Genomic DNA, 14,709 nt, shown 5'->3' with positions numbered 1-14,709 from the left:
GCCACCTGATTGCAGCGGCGGTGCCAAGAGGATGGGCAACTTGAAGACGGGACTGGGGGTCAGAGGAACAGGACTTTCAGTTTTCCCCCTCTTAGTACTGCTTTGTTTAGTGGGTGCGTGGTGGCATGGTGCCCTACAAGCCCTAAAATCGCAGTGTTTGCTCACAGAAGTGCTGCTTCTCCGCCCCTGGAGCCAACCAGGTGATTTTTAAGGTCCCCTCCAACCCAAACCGTTCCAGGACTCCAGGATTACCTACGTTATCAAACCTTCTGGCACTGGGAACAGGTTCAGGTGCTAAAACCTCATCCCTAAGATCCAAGTTGACGCACGACGAGAGATACAGAAATCCCGGCAGCAGGAAGCTCCGTGTACAAAAGCCATTTTCAGCTTTTCCTGCCCAAATCCTCTTCGTTTCCCTGCAGCTAACAGCAGTGCAGCACACGCGGCGTTTCCAAGTCCAGCGCATGGATCTGCTCTTTGCCTTGTGCCATTTTCACCGAGTTTTGCTGCTTTTCTTCAAGTCCCTCGATTTCCCTTCCTTCCTTTGAAGCGAACACTGCGTTACCTGCAGAATTACCTGGAGGTGCTGATATTTAAGGTTTGGTTTAGCACTGCCAGGCTGCATGAATGGGAAAAAATCAAAGCTTTGCCCAAGCTGCTCTTTGGGACCATCTACATTTAACATCAAGAGTCTGGAACCATCTCTGCTGCTCAGCAGACCTCACCCAGACAGGATTTTAGCATTTATTAATGCAAAACTCACGAGTAGAGGTGCTGTGCTGATATAAAAGGCTCTGTACTGATGTGATTTCGGCTCATCAGCCAACTTATATTAGTAAGATCTCCAGGAGCTCGTAGTTCACAAGTCAGTGCTCTCAGCATCACACAGATCACATATCTTGACATTTTCCTAAGACAAGGGGCTGAGTGTTTTTGGGTTTTACAGCCCAGGTATATTTGCAAAATGCTTTAAAAATGCCCAAATCCCTCAGGCCTTGGCTGCCTCCACAGGGCTGGTCTGGGGGGATGCTCCGCTGGCAAGCGGACAGCACGACCTCACAGCAACCCTAACGGGGGAATTTCCACTGGGTTTGGGGGGTTTGTTCCTTGAGGGGGTAAAAAACAGGCTGGGGGCTGCGTGTTAAGAGGTGGGAGACAAGGAGAGTGCCAGCCCTTTCACATCACCTAACGAATATCATGGTTAAAGGAGGCGAGAGGGGTCAGCACAACTCCATCCTCTTTATCCTAGGCTTTTGGGATGCTCCTTGGGGCCCTAAGAAGAAAGACAGATGCCTAATGTCCTGATTTGCCCTCACAACCTGGTGTAGAAAGGGGGATCATTTTATTTACCTTGCCCAGAAGGATGTGGCGAGGGCGAGCGGTTTCAATCCAGTCGCAGAAAAAAAGTGTGAGGTGTCACTATCAATGAATCCCCCTCGAAACACGGCCGCCTCTAACAGCAAGTTTTAAATGAGAATTAGATGTGAAAAGGCGCCACTCCCACTATTAATTTCTTCTCTGCGCTGTTCCCTTTCCTCTTTTATTCCGCCTCATTTTCAGTCCCTTGCCAACGGATCCTTGGCAGCTCTCATAAAGGCAATTATCATTTTTAGCGAGTTTTTTTGCAGGATTTTTTCTTGATTCTGGAGCCTCTTTGCCCTCCTGCTCTGCCGGCTGCATCACGTGCCCCGTGGCGTTGCTGGGGCTTGGAAAAACTTGGAAACTTGGAAAATTTGGAAAGCCCGGGGGGTGTTTGTGATTGTTGGGGGCTTGGAAGCGACCTGAGGCATCGCTTGTGGATGCTGCGTGCGCCGGCTGCACGCCGTGTTCAAGGCTCCCAGCAGGCACCTCTGTACCCAGCTGCTGAGCAAAAATCCCCTCCCCGTTCCCATTTTTCCGTTGCAAAAAGGCCTGGAAATAGGGATGTAAGAGTGAAAAGTCAAGACCCTTTGGGATTCCCTTCTCCAGGAGGCTCCAGAGCCGGGTGGGATGCTGAGCTCCGGCGCCACCGACGGGGATGCGCTCGCTGCGTGCCTCGGCGACGCGGCAGCTGTTCCTAATTGGGCCACATGTGCCTCATCCCTCCCCAAAAACCAGCCTGCTGTGTGGCTCTGCCTCCCTTCTCCTCCTCTTCCTCCTCCTGCTGTGATCTCGGAGCAGACGGAGCGGAGCCGAGCTGGCGTGGCACATCGAGGAGCGGGCGCAGCCGCTGCGACCCCGCTGCCGGGCTCGCTGTTCCTTTGGTGAGGACGGGCTCCCTTCGTCCTGCCGGGCGCTGCTGGTGCTGTACAGCACTGCATTTTTTCCACTTGAGATCAATACCACAGCCCCACGGTCCCTTTTAACAGCCCTGCCGCCGTGGGGGCTTCCCCAGGCGGCGTTTGGAGAACGACACGAAGCGGTTCGGTGGCCCCAGCGCCGTGGCCCCAGCCCTGGCACTTCTTTTCCCCTTTCCCCATGCCATCATCTCATCCTCCGTGCCATCATCTCATCCTCTGTACCATCATCTCATCCTCTGTACCATCATCTCATCCTCCTTGCCATCCTTTCGTCCTCCGTGCCATCCTCTTGGGGCAGGAGTCCTGCCAACAGTTTATTTTATTACATTCCGCCGCGTGAAAAAAAAATAAAATAAAAAGCTCTTGGCAAGAAATCTGACCACTCGGAACTTATTTGTTGCTCTTTTTTTTTTTTCTGCTTTAACAATTCTGCATTGTTTGGGGCTGTTGCGCTCCCTCGGAGTCTCAGGTTTCGTGCATTCATTTGCTCTTGTCTTGTCAGAGCTGTCTGCCTGGCTCCTCGCACGCACGCTCTCCAGTCTCCAAGCCATTCTTTTTCACTTTACGCCCCTCTGCTGCCAGCTCCAGCTCGCTTTAAGCATGCTGTGGATTTGGTTTCTGCACTTTGGCTTCCCAAAAAAGGGAGGGAAATGCCTAAATATGCCATCTGGGGGGCAAAACGCACGGCCAGTTTTGCGAGGGCTCCTGAACACTGAACGAACCTGAAGGAGCCGGGGTTGTGGCTGGGCTCTGCTCTCGGTTACGCATGCGAAAATCCAGATCACACCCCCAGCAGCACAAAGAAGCACCGATTCCTGCTGATTCCTGCTGATTCTTGCTGATTCCTGATGATTTCTGATTATTTCTGTTGCTCAAAATGAGAGCAGAGCTCGGATTTTGCCCCTTGGTTTCACACGGCAGTGAATTACACGCACAGACATCTTCCTGCCCGCAGGAACGCTCAGCATCCTCGTTCCCACGAGTGCAGGGGACGATGCCCCAAACCAGGGGAGCATTTCCCTTGCTGGTGGGGATGTGGCCATCAGGTTTTGCTCCATTTCCTCCAATGCAGTGAGACTGGACATAAAACACGGTGGGAATTTCTCTGTCGTGGTCCAATTGATGCTGCTACGAGGTGATGGGCAACCTCACTCTGCTCTTCTTGGCTAGAAAACACCTCACGTAAAACCATCAGGCTGTCTCACAGGATCTTTACTACTTGGTCTCGGTCTTTTTGGAATACTTTTTTTCATTTTTTCCTACCAAAAACCATCAGCATCCATCCATCTGTTATTGATCAGCATCCTTCTGAGCAGAGCGCTGCTGCGCAAGGGGCTCAGCAGCTTGCTTCTCCTCCTGGTTCTGCCCTGAACAGCTCTGCCGTGGGCTTCCTGCAGACCATGGCTTAAAAATCCCCAAATTTTCAGCATTTTTGTGCCTCTTTGCATTTGGAGATGCAGTTAAGGACGTTATGGAGACCAGCAGCTGGTGGTGGAGCCAGGCTCCCTGCTCTTCATCTGGGCACAAATACACCTCCTGTCCCTAACTGGGAGGATTCAGTGGCATTTATCCCCAAATTCTCTGCTGCTTGGGACATTTGCAGAGGGAAAAGAAAGATCCTGTAGGAAAATACAAGATCTGATGGCCTGGCGTTCACTTGTCTGCCTTTTCTGCATGTCTGAAGATGTCTGAGAGCAGCCTCGTTTGAAATTCTCCTTAACTCAACCCTGTTCAATTCCAATCCATTTGCTGCGTTGTTCATTCAGCTTTCAATTATTCACACGTTTAATCACTGAGTTTTAGTGCCCAGCGTGGTGAGGACCTGAAAGTCGGAAAGTAACGGGCTGTGTTAGAACTATTTAAATTTTGGCATTTAAAAGCAGAAGCAAACCCATGGGTTCCTTCTGAATTTGCAGCACCAAACGGGAGGACTTGCACACGCCTCGTGTCGACCCAAAGCAAAGGAAGGAGCCTGAAAATCTCATTCACAGTACCAGGAGCCATGTATGTGTGTGTGCATGTGGGCTTGTGTTTAAAGAAAAAAGGAAACAGAGAAATATCTGTGTTGTATGTGCATATTGTCGGTCAGAAATGGCCAAAGAAAAGGTGCAAAAATCAAACCGTCCTTGCCATATATGGTGCCTCGTAAAATTCTGTTAAAATCTATGAAATAAATAAGGTTCTGTGAAATAAATGCAAGTTCTGTTAAACAAATGCTTCAGGAAGAAACCCCTGAAACCACAATCAAAAACTGGCCCGTGGTATTAACAAGGGAAGGACTGCGAGGATGCAGCGGGCTGTTGTCCCCGTGCTGCAGGGGCTGGGCTCCGGGTTGCTCGCAGCAAAACCTCCCTCGGAGGGGAAAAAAGAGAAAAAATGGAGCTTTTTGACGGTTTTAAATGCAGGTGAGCAGCTCTCGGGCACGCTGCTTTTAAGGTAACCCCATACAAAAGCCGTAAGGGTGGAAACGGGGAGGAGGAGACCCGGTCACGCGGCCCGGCAGCGCCACGCAGAACGCCGCCTCCGTTTCTGGGCCTCGTGGAAAATTTTAAAAGCCATGAAATTTTTAAGTAAGGACGTCAGAATGGCACATCAGCTCCCGAGGGCTTAAAATAGGGCGACAAATGACTGCCGGAGACACGTGGCTTAATTACCAGAGGCAGCAGGCCGGGATCGTCAAGTGTCACCGCTTCTCCTGGGTCTGGAGGGTGCGGGACGGGGCTCGGCGTGCCGAAATCTTTGGGCTCCTTTTCCACCCCGAGGTGCTCGGGGTTGGAAGGAGCTGGCGAGGAGGCAGTGATGCCTGCAGGTGGGATGGCTCCGTGTCTTCTCCGGGTGTTCTTCTAGCACGGAGCACTTCGTTTTCCCCTCCTACCGCATCTTTCGCAGCCTGGTTTCTGTCAGAGCAATATTTGGGTGGGTTTTTAGCACCCCTGAGCTCCCTCAGCCCGCTGCTTGCCCAATTTCTAGAGAAATTCAAGTAGTTGAAGTCCTACCCATTTCCAGAACCAGGCGGAGAAGCTGCGGTTTCACAAAGAGCTTTTGTAAAGCAATTTGGCAGCGAGGAGGCTTCGCCCACATGGGAATCGCCCGTCAAGCGCTTGGCTGAAAATAGCGGATTTGCACCCAAAAATGGCCCCGGGAAGGAATCGGGGCTGAACTCCTGGGTCGTGCTGCCCTCTGCAGAACACGCAGGCGCCGTCCAGGCGGGCTCCCAAGGAGCAAAATGTCCCTGGTGCTGCTGGGGGCGATGTAAAAGGGTTTTGGGGGCTGCCCCAGCCCCCAAAACCCTTTTTTTTTGTTTTTTTGTTTTTTTTTTTTGGAGCTGGGCTGCGTTGGCTTGTCCAGAGCTTTGGGTTGGGTTTTGGGACTCTCCCGTGGGAGAATGGGGGTGAGGGAGAACCACAGAGGGTGAAAATACCCATCTTTTTCCCTAATTTGATGCCTTTACGTGGTATGGGGTTGAAGAGGAGGGAAGGGAAGGGATCCGGGATGGAGGAGGGTCCGCAGTGACCAAATCCAGGACGTTTTGGGATCCAGGAAGGACAGGGCTCACAGCACTTGGGGTGGGGGGGCTCAGGACCCTTTTGGGGTGCCAGTTTAGGGTCTGGGGGCTCCCAGTGCACACCCAGAGCAGCCAACAGCGTGTAATGGGGCCGGGCGAGGTGCAGGAGGCCAACAGGGCGCGGCGGGTGCCACCCACAGCTCCCGGCCAAAGTTGAGCTGAGCGAGCAGCCGGCGACACCCGCGGCACCCCGGGGGTCCCACAGCACCCAGGTGAGCAGCTTTGCACCCCCGGGGGGGGGCACAGGGGGTGTGCAAAGCTTTGGGGTGCCCCAGGTTGGGTTATGGGGTGGCTGAAGGCATTTTAGGGTCGGGCACGGCACGCAGCTGGGGAAACTGAGGCAGGGTGGGAGGTGGCGGGCACCCTTGGGTGCCCCAGGGTGAGGCTGGAGGGATAATTTGGGGTGCCCCCCTCCCCGCTGCGGGCACGGGGGGGGCAGGACGGCGCTGCCAGCACCCAGGAAGGGCTGGGGCAGGGCTGGCAGAGCGGGCTCAGCCTGTTCGGCAGCTCCCGGCCCCATTTGTTGGGCTCCCATCCCAAAAACCTCCCTGCTGGGGGGGCCCCGAGTGAATGCTGGGCAAGGCTTCGGTGGGATGTGGGGCTGGGATTTGGGGGAGGGTGGAAATGGGGTCGATAGAGAGGGAGGGGAAGCCTTGTGGGGTCGGAGGAGCCCTGCAGGGGCGCAGTGGGGATGCAGCCCCTTCCCCAACCCATTTTCCCCCCCCATTTATCATTGTAAAGGGGAGAGCAGCCCCTAAATGCGGGATTTGGGGGCAAAACCGAAAGCTGTGGGGCGAGCCGGGGTGTGCCAGCAATCCGGGACAGGGCACGGCTTCCTGGAGCCCGAGGGCAGCCGGGTGGCAGCGCTGGGTGTCCCCAACCCACCCCAAATCCTCCACGGGCCGAGCTGGGGAGGGACAAAACATCCCAACGAGGATAGGGGGATGGAAATCCTACAAAAAAAAAATACGGGAAATGCTTGGAGGGTGCTCCCCACCCCGTGAGCACCCCCAGACCCCAAAGCCAAGCCTGACCTGTGCTCCTCGTCCCCCTCAGCTCCTCTTCCATGGCCCCGCTGTCACTGTGGGGTTTGGCCATCGCCGTCCCCGCGGGGCTGCTGCTGCTGCTGCTCCTCTGCTCCTTTTTCCCCAGGTACGTGCTTTGGGGAAAGATTTTGGGAAGCCTGTTATAAACCCATCCATTTAACGCCCCCACCCCATACCCAAATCCCTCCCGAAGCGGTGAGGAGTTGTTTGTCCCCCTTTTTTTTTTTTTTTTTAATTTTTTTTTTGGCCCGGGGTGGCCCCGGCGGTGGCCACGGGGCCCTTGATGGTGGCCACATCCTTCCGCAGGGCGAGCGGGCGCTGCTCCAGCCGGGCCACCAGGACAACGGAGCCGAACCCCGGGGTGCTGAGCGTGGTGAGGCCCTGGGGGGGCTTCCTCGTGACCCCCTTGTCCCCTCCGTGTCCCCTTTGTCCCCTCCGTGTCCCCTTTGTGTCCCCTGTGTCCCCTTGTCCCCATCCCCAAGCTCCGGTGACAACCCGTCCCCTCCATCCCTGGAGGAGAGAGCAGGCTGGCCAAAGGGATATCGCCTCGTTCCCAGCCTCCTCGCGGCCCCAATGGACCAAATCTCCTCTTTTTTCCCCCAAAACGAAGGGTTGTTCGCAGGCGTCGCGGCCCGCTGTCGCTGTCCCCGCCGCTGTCACACGGGCTTGGACAGCCCCCCAGCGACAGCTCGGGGAACGGCCCCCACATCCTCCCCCCCCTACACCCCCTTCCCATAAAAAAACACCAAAAACCCCAAAAAAGCAGCAGGGGGACCCGGGTGGGGACAGCGGCAGCCCCCGGGGGGGTCCCGGCTTCATGGGGGGGTCAGGGAGGGACCCTGAGGGTTTGGGGTGCACCGAGCCCAGCGCACCCCAAAAATAAGGAGCAGGGGGGTGTGGGGATAGGGGGCTGTGGGGTGGGGGCACAAGGGGGGGGTGGATGGACCCCTCCATGGTCCCAAGACCTGCAGAGACCCCAAAAAGAGCGGGCACGAGTGGTGTGGGCATGAAACGGGGTTTTTTGGGGGGGATGCACAAATGTTGGGGGGGGTAAAAGCGTCGTGGGGGGGTGCACGAGGGTCTGGGGGGATGCAAAAGGGTCTGGGGGGGGGCACAAGTGTCTGAGGGGTTGCACAAGTGTCTGGGGGGGGCACGAGGGTCCTGGGGGGTTGCACGAGGGTCCTGGGGGGTGCACAAGTGCAAGGGGGGATGCACAAGTGTCTGAGGTGGGTGCACGATGGTCCAGGGGGGTTGCATGAGTGCAAGGTGGGGTGCACGAGTGTCCTGGGGGGATGCACAAATATCTGGGGGGGGGCACGAGGGTCCTGGGGGGTTTCACGAGTGTCTGGGGGGATGCACGAGTGCAAGGGAGAGTGCACGAGTGTCCTGGGGAGGTGCACGAGTGTCCTGGGGGGGTGTACGAGGGCCTGGGGGGCTGCACAATTGTCCTGGGGGGGGTGTATGAGGGTCTGGGCGGGGGGGCACGAGGGTCTGGGGGGGTGCACCAGTGCCCGTTTATTTCTGCTGCAGGTGAAGGTGCCTGAGCCAGGCCCCAGCGAGGGGGGAGCAGCGGTGGCAGCAGGTAGGGCAGGGCGTGGGGACAAGGACAGGGCAGGGGACAGGCGGCCCTGGCTTCCTGCCACCCCCCTCCTGCTCCTTTAGGGTGTGGGGGGGGATCCTGGGGGTGCAGCCCCTCACGTTTGGGGCAGGAGTTTGGGATCGAGCTGAGCGTGCAGGCTGCGCCCCGGGGGTTGAAGGTGAGGAGGGCGCTGGGCCGTTAATGATTTTAATGATTTACTCACTTGATGAACTTGGAGGAGCCCCGGGGCTCCCGCGGGACTTTGAGCCGGCCGCCGGCCCCGCACGGCTCCCAAAAATTTCACCCCAGTGGCAAAACCCTCCAGGAGGTGCCCGTTCCTCCCCCGGGGGTTGTTTTTCAGCGTTGTTCTGCACGGGGAAAAAAGGAGAAAATGTTAAAATAAAAATGTGAAAAGCTCCAAGGGGAGAAATCAGATCCCCAAGGTCTGAGCACCCCTCGCAGCACCCCAGACAGCTCCTGGGCCTCGTGGGGATGGGGTCATAGCAAGCAGCACCCCAGGACCCCGTTCCCACCCCTCCTGGCTGCATTTCCCCTGCTTTGTTGGTGTAGGGTGGAGAAGGGAAACCCCAAATGCCATGCCTTGGCCCATTGGGGTGTGCAGGATGGGTGCTCGTGTTGGGGTGCTCATATTAGGATGCTCATTTTGGGGTGCTCACTTTAGGATGCTCACTTTGGGGCACATATTTTGGGATTTTATTGGAGTGCTCACGTTGAGGGTACCCCATTGGGATGCCCAAACTGGGGGTATCGCTATGGGGGCGTCCCCCTTGGGATGCTCACGGGGCACCAGGACACCACCGAGGGGGCACCAGGACACCAAGGCACTGGCCTGGATCCGACCCTACAACACAACCCAGCCCCGGATCCTGCCCTGCACCTCTCCACCCCCACCAGGGTCCCGCTCCCCAAACCCCACGTCCCTACAGCTTGAAATCGGGAAGAGAAACACCAACTCACGTGCACCAAAACATCTCCCAGAGCCTCCTTCTCCTTTTGAACAAACCACGGGGCTCGGCGCCGCGCTCTGCCAGCTCCAGCTGCTGCCAGCTCGGAGCCTCCTGCTAAAATAAATATTTGAGAGGCGCAGGAAGGCGGCTCCGGGCACCCCACGGCCCCCATCAGCAGCCCCGGGACGCTCGTCTGGGTTTGCCTTTGCTTTCTGTTTCAGCTCTTGCAAAAAGCAAAGAGCTGAGGGGGAAATACGGGTGCTGGCAGGTGGGGGAAACTGCTCCAGAGCTCTCATTTCGTCACGTTTAATCGTTAATATTTTATCCCCAAATTAGCGGGGTGCCCCCCTCGCTCAACCTCTCCCTCCCTACAGGCAGCAGGACAAATGGCACCGCTGGGGGGGACCCGGGTGGCCTCGGGGGGCCACCTCCCGGCTCCCCCACGAGGACCCCGGATTTTCTGCGGCACCGCCAGCTCCCGCTCGTGCCCGGGGAGCCCCAAACGCCCGCGGCGGAGCCGGCGGGGGAAGGCGAGGGGCCCATCTACGAAAGCATCCGCTACAAAGCCAGGAAGCTCAGCGGCGGGCTGAGGAAGCCCTGCGGTGCCACGGGGGATTTTGGGGACGTTGGGGACATTGGGGACAACCCCTGTGGGGATTCTAGGGACATTTGGGACGACCCCGAGCAGGGTTTGCTCATCCAGGAGGAGCCGTGCGGCGAGGGCAGCCCCTGCCCCGTGTACGCCCGCGTGCGCAAAGCGCCCCGCGCCCCGCAGCGCTCACAGCCCCACAACCCCGAGCCCGAGGAAGAGGCACCTCCAGCGCTGCCCGAGAAACGTTTTGATGACTTGCAGGATGACACGGAGGTATTTCGGACCAAGTTTTGAGCCTGGGGGGCTTGGGAAAGGTTTGTGGTGGGGTTTTGATTGCTCCAGGCAGGCCTGGAGCGTCTCCTGGGACTGGTGGGGCAGCGGGTGCCCCGTGGGATGGACCCGGTGGCCTCATTTTGGGTGAGGGGTGCCACGGGGAAGGGCATCACCCCAAAAAAAACAGTGGCATTGGCTTGGTGCTGCCTGCAACGCCACGGGATGCAGGAGGGAAAGGTGTGGCTGCTTTCTGGAGAAGCTGAGGACACGGCGATGCCATCCAGCAGGTGAAGGGGATGCACAAATTCATCTTCTGCTCTCCGTGCGCCTTTTCCTCTCTATAAACATCGAGAAAAACCACACTCTGGGTGTTTTCCTTCCCAGCAGCGACAGGTTGTGGGGTTGTGGATGGGGGGATGCTTGAATTCACCCCCGTTGCTGTTTTAATCCCTCTGTCCCCTGCACGTCCTGCACCCTGCTCCCCCCAGGCCCTTCGGCAGGGCTCTGAAGGGGAAGCAGCGCCGGGTTTTGCTCGACCCCAAGCGTGAGCTGCCCCGATAGGGACAGGACCCGGCTTATCTCCCCCCCAGGGGCCTGGTAGCAGCCCTGGGAGGCCGGGAGCAGCACACACAGCGAGCAGCAGTTACATGGAGTGGCCAAGATAACTCCTGTGAGCACTGCTGGGACATCCCCGCACATCTGCAACCCCTGCTCAGGGTCCTCCAAAGCACGAGGTGTCCCCGTGCCTTGCTCCAGAGTTTTTTCCCCCCTAAAAAATGCCAAATTCCATCCCGCGGAGATGCAGCATGGGTGATTTCGCATTTGCAAGCAGCTGTGGGTTTAAATTCCCCTTCCCAGAGGTCGCCAGCTTCTGCCCTGCGTCCAAGATCTGAGATCTGAGCTTCCCAGCATCCAAGCATCCGAGATCTGAGCTTCCAAGAATCCAAGATCTGAGATCTGAGCATCTGAGGTCCAAACATTTGAGTATCTGAACACCCAAGCACCGAGGATCCACCCCGGGTGCTGACCCTTATCCCACATCTCCCCATCCCTGGCTCTGCCCCATCCCCAGCAGCGCTGCTGCAGCCAAAGCCACGCTCCTGAGGCCACCAAAACCCAAAACGTGCAGCTGAGCATCCAATTTTGGGCTGTGCTGGCAAAAATCTCCAGCACCCGGTGCTGGCACCTTGCTTTCTGAGCACCGACGGCTCTGCTAAAGCAGAAGCTTTCCCTTCTCAGCCTGCGAGCCGAAATGGGAGTGGTAAAAATGGAGAAGAAAGGCAAAAATAGTGCCCTAATCCTCTTTTCTCGGGGTTGCTTTGGAAGCAGTGATGATGCCTGCAGTGTCTGAGTCCTGCTGCCCACCCAGCACGTGAAGGAGCCACTTAGAGCTGTGTGAAGAGAGCGTGTGTGAGCCAAAATTGGGTGAAATCCCCTTAAAAGAGATGAGGAAAGAGGAAACACCACTCAAACAATCAGCTGGAGCACTGCGGGGTCAGCGCTGTGCAGAAAGGCGCCGAGAGGCCGGGACTGGGGCAGGCGGCGAGCGCCGAGGGATTGCTCAATTTTAGCAGTTTGGCAAAAAAAAAAAAAACCTCCCGAGGGCTCAGAGCAAGCTGCTGGGGCTGGCTCGGGTCTGTCCCAATTTGGGTCACGTCTCCCGTGGTCACTGGGTGATAACGGGAAGAAATGAGGGGACAGAAGGATCTGTGGTGCCCCTGCAATTATTGGGGCCGCGTGTGTTGGGAACAGGAAGGGCAAACCTGCGTGGAAGAGGGTTTTCTTCATCGGGGTCTGCTGGAACCACTCGGTTTTGGCTTCTCCAGATTTGATTGGTGTTCTTAGAGCAGCAAAAATGGGATTTCCCCGGTCTGTAGCTGAATTGGGATGGGAAAACACGCAGGGTTCCCCTTCTCTGGCATCCCTCTGGGCAACCGAAGCATCTGTCATAAAAAGAGAAAAAAAGTTTCACAAAACTTCAGTTGTTTCTGTGAAAAATGAGCAGAAGGAGAAAAAACAAAACAAAACAAAACAAGTTGTACATCCTCTGCAGCATCTCACCCCAAATCTGTGGCACACGACCTGAGGAAAGCACAAGAGCCTCAGCAGCAGGCAGGGATGCTGCAGGGGGCTGGCAGCCTGCTGGGACACCCAGGAGACCCCACCAAAGCTGAAGACAGGCGGTTTGGGGAATATTCTCCCTATTTTGCTGCCCAAAAGATGCAACCTAGGCAGGGGGAGGGCGGCGTGAGCTTCTGAAGCTCCCCAGGGAAGGAGCGAAGCCATTTGGGGTGGAGGGAGGCGCACAGAAGGGGGAAGGCCAGGACGGGAGGACCTTACAAACACTGGTGCCAGCAAGGGGATGGGGGCAGAGGAAGAGATCCCACCCCAAAAACACCGTGGGTGGGAAAAGCAAACAGGCAGCAGGCTACGGCTGGGCTGGCATCACCAGCGGGCAGCAGGTGCTATGCCAAAGGACAAGGCTGTTAATTATTAATTTTCTCTGCTGAACAGAGAGGAGGGGAAGAGCCAGGGCTGGCTGGGGAACGAGCCCTGGGCTGCGGGGACGGGCAGGTCGGGGTTTACACGGACAGGCCTGAGAATAAATGCCTGAGATCCCAAAAAGCTGCACCCTGCGCCCCAAATCTTCAGCACGCTCCCCAAAGATGATAATTTCCCCCAAAACGGCCCTGCTGGGCTGCCCAGCCCGGCTATAGAGGAGCTCCAGCTCATTTCCATCAGTCTGATCTACGGCACAGCCCCCGGTGCCTCGTTTTTTTTTCCCTAGGAGCGACACATTTCAGCAGCTTGGATCCGCTCAGCTTCCAAAATTGGCCAAGATTTTAGATGCAAGAGGAAAAAATAACAAGGTACGCTTGGCAGAGGACCCGTGTATGAAAGGGTACTCGAGAACTTGTTGAAGCTGGGTTGGTGCCACGAAGGGAAGAGCAGTGCTGGGAGTGAAAGCAAAGAGTTAAAGGGAAAGGAGAGGGAAAAAAAAAAAGCAAACAGGCCAGTTAAAAAAAAAAAAAAAAGCATAAGGAGGCAAAGAGCAGAAAAGGAAACCTCGTGAGTGTCTCTTCCCCTCTTGGCTTCTCCCGGCCGCGGGGAGGGGAGGCTGTGCTGTGCCAGCGCACCCAAAGCAGCCGGGAATTTCCAGCGGCACCACCGAGCAGAGGAGCCACGAGCTGGAAATCCGCGGTGCCAAAAATAAAAAAGGGGAGGTGAGGGAGCACCGAGGGGCAGCGTGGGTCCAAAACGCAGCCAGGCTTTCATTTTAGGAGCGAGGATGGTGGAGGGATAACCATCTGCTGCCGCGGCAGCCCCGAGTGTGCAACACCCCGGCGTCGGGCGTGCCAGGACGGGGAACTGCGCGAGCTCTGGGTGCGAGGCTGTTTGTGCAACCACAGACACGTTCGGTGGCTTTTGCTTGACCCCAGTGGGTTGGTTTGGTTTTTTTCAGGCTCTCAGGGAGAGCTCGCATCACATTTCCAAACATTTTCCTGCTTCCAGCAGGATAAGACACCAAACTTGTTCAATTCATGAGCTGCATCCACCAGGAGAGATGCGCCCGGCTGCGCTGTGTGGGACAAAACCTGGCCAAAAACTGTCCCTTTTGGTGAAAACCCAGCTCTAAAAATCCCTGGTGACACCCCCAGCAAGGGCAAGCAGCCGGGAAGCCCACTGCTGCGCTGTGTGGCCAACAAGCCGGGCTCCCTTCATTTTTAAACAACCCCCACCTCCCAAAAAGAAAAAAAAGGATTTGTTTTAAGTCGTGCTTGCAGCAGCAGCGGGTTCCTTTTGAGGTTTGTCTTCTCAGGCACCTCCAAATGTCCCGCGCAGCAGCCAGCCTGCTCCCACGTGGAGTTGTTGTCAAAAGTGCTTCAAACTGCAAGAGCTGGTGCTCCCAGCCTCATGTGTCAGTATTGTAACGGGCACAGTGAAGTAACTGCCTTGCTCGAGCTGAAAAAACATTAAAAAAAAAAAATAAAACTCCATAAGGGAGAGCAAAAAGAACAGCAGCCATAGAAGAAACCCTCATCACAGCAGTGGCATGCATGATCCTCATCATCTGATGGCCCAATTAAAGCTTTTCGGGAGAAATTAAATTTAATTTCAGGAGAAATGAAAGCATCAGGAGAAATTAAGTCCCTGCAAAACCAAGACAAGAGAGGCAGGCGCCCCAAATCGGTGCACTTACAGGAGAGGGGGCTCGGGCACGGCTTCCCCTCACTGCTTTTGGCTCGCCAGAAGCTGCACCGAGGAGGGAAATCCCTCTCCATGCTCGTGACAAAAGCCCTCCCAGCCTGCACGAAGCGGTTTGGGAAGCCTCGCTTCGAGGAGGCAATTAGCAGAAGGTCCCGTTGAGACATGATTGATTTAATCATGGGATCGCTGGCGTTTTTC

Source organism: Netta rufina, assembly GCF_964035555.1.
Source record: "Netta rufina genome assembly, chromosome: 3".
Lineage (NCBI taxonomy): Eukaryota > Metazoa > Chordata > Aves > Anseriformes > Anatidae > Netta > Netta rufina.
The sequence above is the reverse complement of the archived record's forward strand: the minus strand, read 5'-3'. Positions refer to the sequence as shown.